Here is a 7517-nt window from a genome sequence, read left to right as displayed (position 1 = left end):
GGCAGATTTATGTTGGGAATGCGCCACGTTTGCGTCACGCTACTATGGCGTAAACGTGGCGCATCCCTACGACCCATTTACAACGTGACGCATCTAGGCAGATGCGTCACGTTGTAAAGCCCTGCGCCACTTGTGGGCGTTCCGGCGCAGGGTGGGCGTTCCGGGGCAGGTGCGCCTCGCAAAAGTGGCTGAGTGAAATCTATAAGATTTCACTCAGTCACTTTCAGGCCAATGCTGCGTCAAAACCCTGCGCCTGCTTGAAGCAGGCGTAGGTCTTGACGCAGCATTGTAAAGATGGGGCACCCCCGAGCCTTGCTGGAGCTGCGTCGCGCTTGCGACGCAATCCAGCAATGCGCCACCTTTACGGCACAGATGTATCACGCATCTGTGCCATTTTTGCCCCATGGTGCGCTGCATTGTAAATGCGGCGCACCATGGGTGGCGGAGCAGCGGCGCAAAATAACTGGCCCATCCCTGGGGATGCGCCAGTTATCATAAATCTGCCCCTATTTATTTTGTGTAAATACTGTGAAATACCCACACATCTGGCATTGCATGACGCTGCAAAATCCGTTCCGGTGTTTGCAAATTCAGCATAATTTTAAGTGGGGGCCCCACTTCATGGCAGGGTGGATGGCGTCCACCCTTTAAAAATAGTGGGTGGACGCCGTTCACCCGCGTATACCCCCGACTTGTGCCCTGGGTACAAACACTTTTCTGCAAAAAAAATGTCTGTTTGGTTTCGCACAAACTGCAAACTTATTAAAAGAGATTTTTCTTTTTTTACGCCAGTGATTTTCGCACAAACCAACTGGATCTTAAGTCCAGGGAGCTAAACCGGCAATTATTGTGCGAATACCATTACATATTATTATTATCCCACGTAGAAGCCTGTTATTGTTCATTAAGCCATCTGTAGGCGTTACTATTCTGACTTGAGGACAGAAATGATAGCACGTATAAGGTGAATATTTTAAATAAAACATGCTTTTTGAGGCCCGGACGGGGTTCGAACCCGCGATCTTCGGTTTACGAGACCGACGCCTTACCACTTGGCCACCGCGCCGACATGCGTAATGCTCTTCACGAGCTTTCTAGACTGACGCAACTTCCGGGTTCAGTCATTGGTTTCAGTTTACATTTCTTCACGGCTCCCCCTCTCTCGTTTGAATTTTGTTCGGGGGTCATTGTAACCTTTCTTAACTTCGTGACCGGAATCTTTTAATTCGAACTGCACCGCTTTGCTCTGTATTTCACAAGCGTAATTTATTTCACGTCTCATTCACTATCAGACGAACTTGAAACAGGACTTCCATACCTTTGTGTATTCGTCCGTGTGCAACTTGCATTTCTCTGGCAACGGTCTTGTTTCTCTAAAGTCTATCAAATGAAAACATAAATATTTAGATTTAAGCGCTGGACTAGGAAAAATATTTCTCCAGGAACCCATAAATTAGGGAACAAGGCGTGGCAAAGTAAAGGGGGTGGAGTCATGGGTGCAGAGTCCTGAAAAGCAGAGCCTTCGCAGTCAATTTATATTTGTGTATAACGAAGGGGGCATCTTTCCTGTTGCTAGGCTTTGTTGTCTACTTTCCAGTGAGACTGTAATAAGAGCACGGTCTGCTATGAGTTCCTGAGTTGAATTAGTACTACTGTTGCACGGTGTGTGGAATGTGTGTGGGTGTATTTGTGAATGTGCGTGTGTGGTGTGTGTCGTGTGTGTGTGGTGGCATTCTCTCCCACCTATTGGACAATATGACCATATTTAATCTCCAACTTTATCACTTGTATGCCCAACATTATAGCTTCAACTTTATTTTTAGACAACCAAAGGAACAAGTAAATCACTACATTTCACGATTACAATTGCAGGAAAGTCTAGATTTTAGTAAAGATACACAGGCGTATGTTTTGCTTTCTTTCCTTTTTTTGTATCCATAGCAGGCAAAATAGAAAGAAAAAAAAACATTTCCCATGTGGCTTAGCAATAAGGATCAGTGGGAGAAAAATAACAGATGAATGACCATCAAATAGCCTCGACTGATAGCTTTTCTTATGTGAGAGGTTAATTGAACAGTGTGAATTAGTGGTATTATATAAAGGACAACAGAAAAAGCCAACAATTAGACAAAAAAGCCCTGAGAAACCTCAATGAAAAAGTTCAATTGAACGTGGTGATACTTGCGGTCCTTTTATTCCTGAGAAAAGAGAGCTGGGTGAAGGTGATGTGATGAGTCCCAGATCAGAAACTCCTCCAAAGAGACAGACAATTTCTTATGACGCAGATGCAGTTTGAGAAGGGGGTACTGTACACAAAAGAATGGCAGCTGATACTTATAAGAAGGGATAATACCCCCCTCAGTGTCATGAATAAAATGTAGACTTTACTTTACTAACAGCTAGGAAAATCTGCATTTTATGACAAAAATCAAAAGCTCCGATTATGCTTGTTCAGATCATATCAACAATTTTGCAATGCATGTATGAAAGATTGAATCTTTAAACCAATCCTGAGATCTAGGAATCTTTTAACTAGTCCAGAATGCTTTAGGTGCCATAGCTCCCCAGGTGGAATGAGTCCCAACTGCAGAAATGTCAGTACCAGCTAGAGACATGATCCATTTCACCCAGTGAGCTAGTGTAAAGGAAGAGACAGGTTTAAAGAGGTTTCTAACAGATATCAACATGTGAATGGAAGTGGATGTTCTTGGATGAGCAGTCTTTTCTTCGTAAACTACAAGAAGAAGCCTAGACACAATTTTGATGATTAGTGAAATAAGGCTAGAACAGAGAGTTTAAGCCTGTTTAGGTTCATATTCTTCAGAGGGCTATGAGCTAATCTTTTCTAGGCCTGGGTGATGAACTTCGCTCCATTTGCGGAATCCACAGAGTCTTCCGCACTCCGCAGAACATGCACAGTTCTAAAAAACTCTGCTCCGCTCAGCTAAGTTTTTTCCTTGCTTGCACTCACCAACGTCAAATTGGCCAGTGCGAGTGAGGAAAATCCACCTCTTGGCGAGATTTCTCAAAGAGGGCAGTCAGATTTCTCAACACAGACAGTTGTGCATGGTCGCGACCACTCTCGGCACAGGTCCGACTTGAATTTGGCCTAATTAAGCAGGATATTGGGAGGAAATATGCGACAATTAAAACATGGTATAAGCTATGGCAGAATAGATCCAATCTGCTAAATGATGCACTGTGGCAAGCCCAGGAGGATCCATATTCAAGTTACGGTAAATACTTAAAAAAGGCATTAGATCATACTAATATGAAGGAGTTGTGGACAAAGAACCCGTCATTTCAAATCTTAGCAAACAAGTCATCAAAACTGCAATCATTACTGGCAGACAAAGCCACCTTAGCAAAAAGATCGCACGGATGGATGGTTCTCCAATCCTATACTATACTTCGACCGGCGGAATACCTCGGCGCATCATACTCGCCGCACCTAAAACTCAAATTAATGTCATCTAGATTTGGGGTATTTCCAAGCCGAGTGGAACAACCATCATGGAAATATAGTGGCATCAAATCTTGTGGTTTATGTGGGGAAGCCTGGCAAGACATTTTCCATCTAATATGCATTTAAAAGTGCAACGTATGCGATTACTGAAAAAGGCATTTAATGACAGAGGTATTTGAACATGTCGAGGGGCAATAATTAAAGGACTCAGCACGACTGACCCTCAGCTGGCTTGTAAAATAATGAAATTCTTACTGTATTATGAGAACATTTTTAAATTGGCATAATGAGAAGGACACTGCGGTTGTTTACGAAGATAATGTTTAATGCATAAGTGGGTTCCTGTTTTTAATTTAAAAAAATCATTCTTTTAAACAATATTTTATATTGACCATATATTTGTAATATGAAATTGTTATGGTTTTAACTAACTTAAACAATAAAGACATTCATTCATTCACTCTCGTTAAGATGACTTCCATTCGTGTTGAGGAAGCGTCCGCTTAGGTAGAAAATCTACTTGAGCGGCAAGAAAAGAAGTAGCGCGGTCTTGCGCTGCACATGGTGCTGTTCACAATGATGTTATAGCAAGGGACAAACACCCTGCGCTGAAAATCAACGCTAACTGCATGACCAAAAGCACTCCGCCACTTGCGGAACTCCACATAGCGTGCCTGTCTTTTGGTCACTTCCCAGAGTTCCGCATAGTGGAACTCCGTGAACTCTGCCCAGGCCTAATCTTTTACCTCACTGCCACAGTTGTTGTCATTCTGGGGGTTGCCACACTAACATATACAAAAAACTGATGGATGGAATGCATCCCATCCCATCATTATTTTGCACACCATGACACATCAGTTTAGACCCAGCCATATGCAATTCAGTTGTGGCCTTGTTCCAGGGGAAATAGTGCAGCGTGGAAGTGCGTGCTGGACTGTTCCCATTGGAGCAGGGTATCTACGTGACCCCCCTCCCAGATATCGTCAGATCCCATGGACGCAACACAATCTCCTACACAGACAACACTCAACTGATCCTCTTGCTCACTGAGGACCCCTCCAACACCAAAACCAACTTCTGCAACGTCATGACCAATGTAACCAAATAGATGAGAGACAACTGCCTCTAACTCGACTCCTAAAAAACGGAAGTTCTGATCTTCGTGAGAAAACACCTCCGCTTGGGACCACAGCTGGTGACCTGCAGAACTCGGACCTACACCCATAGTGATTGGCAATGCATATGACCTCGGCATCGTCCTCAACAGCCACCTGACCATGAAATTACAAGTCAATGCAGTCACCTCCTCCTGCTTCCACACTCTGCATGCTCCGCAGAACCTTTAGATGGATCCCAACCAACACCAGAAATACCGTCATGCAGGCCATCATCACCAGCCGCCACGGCAAGGCTATGCCCTCTACACCAGCATCTCCTCCCAGCTCATCCGAAGACTCAAGACCATACAGAACTCTTCAGTCAGACTCATCCTGGACCTCCCAAATGTACCCACATTGCCGCCCAGCTGAGAGACCTCCACCTGCTCCCCATTCAGAAGAGATGCCAGTTCAAGATCCTCATACATGACTGCAAAGTCATCCATAACCTAGGATCTGCCTACATCAACCACCTACTGAACTTCTAACGACCCTCTAGACACCTGCGCTCCTCTTCACTCACCCTCGAACACACCACCACTTTCATCTCAGCTGCAGTGGTGGCCACTCCTTCCCCTACATCACTGCCAAGACCCGGAATGACCTTCTCCGCTAGCTACGTACAGCCCTTTCGCTGGCAGACATCAGAGAGAGACTCAAGACCTGGCTCTTCAAAAGAGACACAGAGCCAGATGCCTCTAGGGGTGAAAGTGTTGTGCTTTACAAATGCTGATTGATTGATAGTATACTTTAGTTTGTCACCCTATGTGGGATGGGTATGCCCTGATGAGGTCCAATGCACACCGTGTCACTGGAACCAAGTTATACCTGGCTGATGGGCCCTAACTTAGGTGAAACCAGTTCTAGGTTGTTTGTGTGCTGGGCAGATTTGGCCTGGCTGCTTGGGCTGGACTGTTCTCATTGGAACAGGGTCAAGACTGACTTCCACATGGCTGGGTCCAAAATGAGGGGACATGGTGTGCAAAATATTAATGGATTGGAATGCGACCTCATGTAGTTACCTATGGCTGAGATTAATTGAAGCATTCGATCCATCACTTTTTGTACATTTCATTCTGGAAGTTGCAGCAGTGCAGAACTTCAAAGGAATGCCGCCATGCTTCTCAGCTCATATCTGCATCCTCCCTAGCTATGCATATTGGATTGTATGACATGAAATTTACAACAAAAAATAATTTAACACAGGACTTCCAGTGCTATATTTTTTTAGCCCGCCTCCAAGTGATTGTTCTATTTATGAGCAATATGATGATTATCAATTATGGATAGTATTTGCTTGCAGCATTTGTGCATGCCTGAGCTTGCATGCACAAGCCAGACTTATTGACTTTGCCATTGCTTAATTATGAAAACACAGACACACCATGTTGTCTTTTATCCATTTTATTAAGCGATTGTTCTGAAAGTGCTAAGTTCTGTCGCCATTTTACCAGATTGTCTTGGGGAGTGCTCCAAATGATTTTGAGGAGAATCCTGGATGTTTTGGGAATATTACATGAGTGTTCCTTCATAGGTGCCTGAAAACTTAAAGCATGTATCTCTTTGACTGAATTATTTTAAAATTGTCCTGCAAAATATGCCTTCTCCCCCAATCTCCGTGTCCATGGTCACATGTTCGGTGCCCTTCTGAATATGGTTCAAAGTGTTGATTACTTTGATTTATGTGGCTACTCCCTTGCAAGTGATATGTATCCTTTATAATTTCTATGAAGTTAAGATGATATAAACCATGTTGGAAGTTATGAATTTCATCATAGCATGGAGGGGATGCGGTCTAGATGCTAAGGAATAGATTTACCAAGGATCGCACAATGCTATGCAATAATCTTCAACATAGAGTTGCACGAGTAGGAAATACTTGTGCAGCATCATATTATCAGTGTTGCATGCTAAGGATACAATCTACTAGGTGACTGCTAATCATGCCATATTTGCATGAACTAAGCATTATTCAACTTTGCATCATGTGTGAAGGCAAGAGAGCGGTGTCTTGCATTGGCTTTTTTTTACTCAAGACTCACCTCCAGTACAAAGTTCATTGTGCAAACTGCCAACATATGATCTTTTACATCATATTGTTCATTTTCAAAAACATCATTACAATTAGCCTTGTAAATATGCCATTTTCTTTTGCCCATTGCTTGCGCCAGTTTTTTATTTGGCGGGAGTATTCCACGCAAAGCCAGGTATGCATCTTTGTATGACTTTAATTGATCTTTGTACAGAATCTTTCCAGTATTTCTGCTTTTTCTGCTCCATTACTACTAGAAGCAGTATCAGTTAGAGCTATGCTTTTGTCAACTTTTTAACAAAAGTCCATTACAAGTAAAAGTTGATTGACACTACCATTTGTGTTGGTTAACGTCACAAACGACTGGTTTAAAAATGATGGGGCATATTTATCAAGGTTTTATGTCACCCTTGCACCACGCAAGGGTGCACGGGGCAACGTAAAACCTAAGTGAGATTTATCAAGCCTCGCAAGGCCACCTTGAGTGGCCCTGCAAGACATAATAAATATAGAGTAACGCAAGGCAGCGGAAATCGATGCCTTGCATAACTCTGCGGCATGGAGGCGTTCCATGGGTAGAGCGTGGGTGCATTCCTAGATTTACCATTAGTGGTAGACCTGGGAATGCGCCAAAATGCAGCGCCTCCCCAGGTGAGGCATATCGAGGAGAAATATCTTTATTTCTCCTTGTTTTTTCCTCTTTCAACATGTGCTGCATTCTGCAGCACGCAAGGAAAGAGAAAAATGGCTCAGAATTGTTTAGTGCAGAAAGGCGACTCTTCCTACACAAAACCAATACTGCCTACAATGAAGGTACCCTTGCAACTTCATGCAAGGTTGCCTATGTTGGCGCCGAAAGTAA

General features: G+C 43.6%; 1 non-coding gene across 1 annotated transcript; it reads right to left on the bottom strand.

Moving 5' to 3' along the window:
- Positions 1-994: 994 nt before the first annotated feature.
- Positions 995-1066, bottom strand: TRNAT-CGU (transfer RNA threonine (anticodon CGU)). Its single transcript has one exon. It is a non-coding gene; the product is annotated as a tRNA-Thr (tRNA).
- Positions 1067-7517: the final 6451 nt, after the last annotated feature.

This window comes from Lissotriton helveticus, chromosome 10 (genome assembly GCF_964261635.1).
Source record: "Lissotriton helveticus chromosome 10, aLisHel1.1, whole genome shotgun sequence".
In the NCBI taxonomy this organism is placed as follows: Eukaryota; Metazoa; Chordata; class Amphibia; order Caudata; family Salamandridae; genus Lissotriton; species Lissotriton helveticus.
The sequence above is the reverse complement of the archived record's forward strand: the minus strand, read 5'-3'. Positions and strand labels throughout refer to the sequence as shown.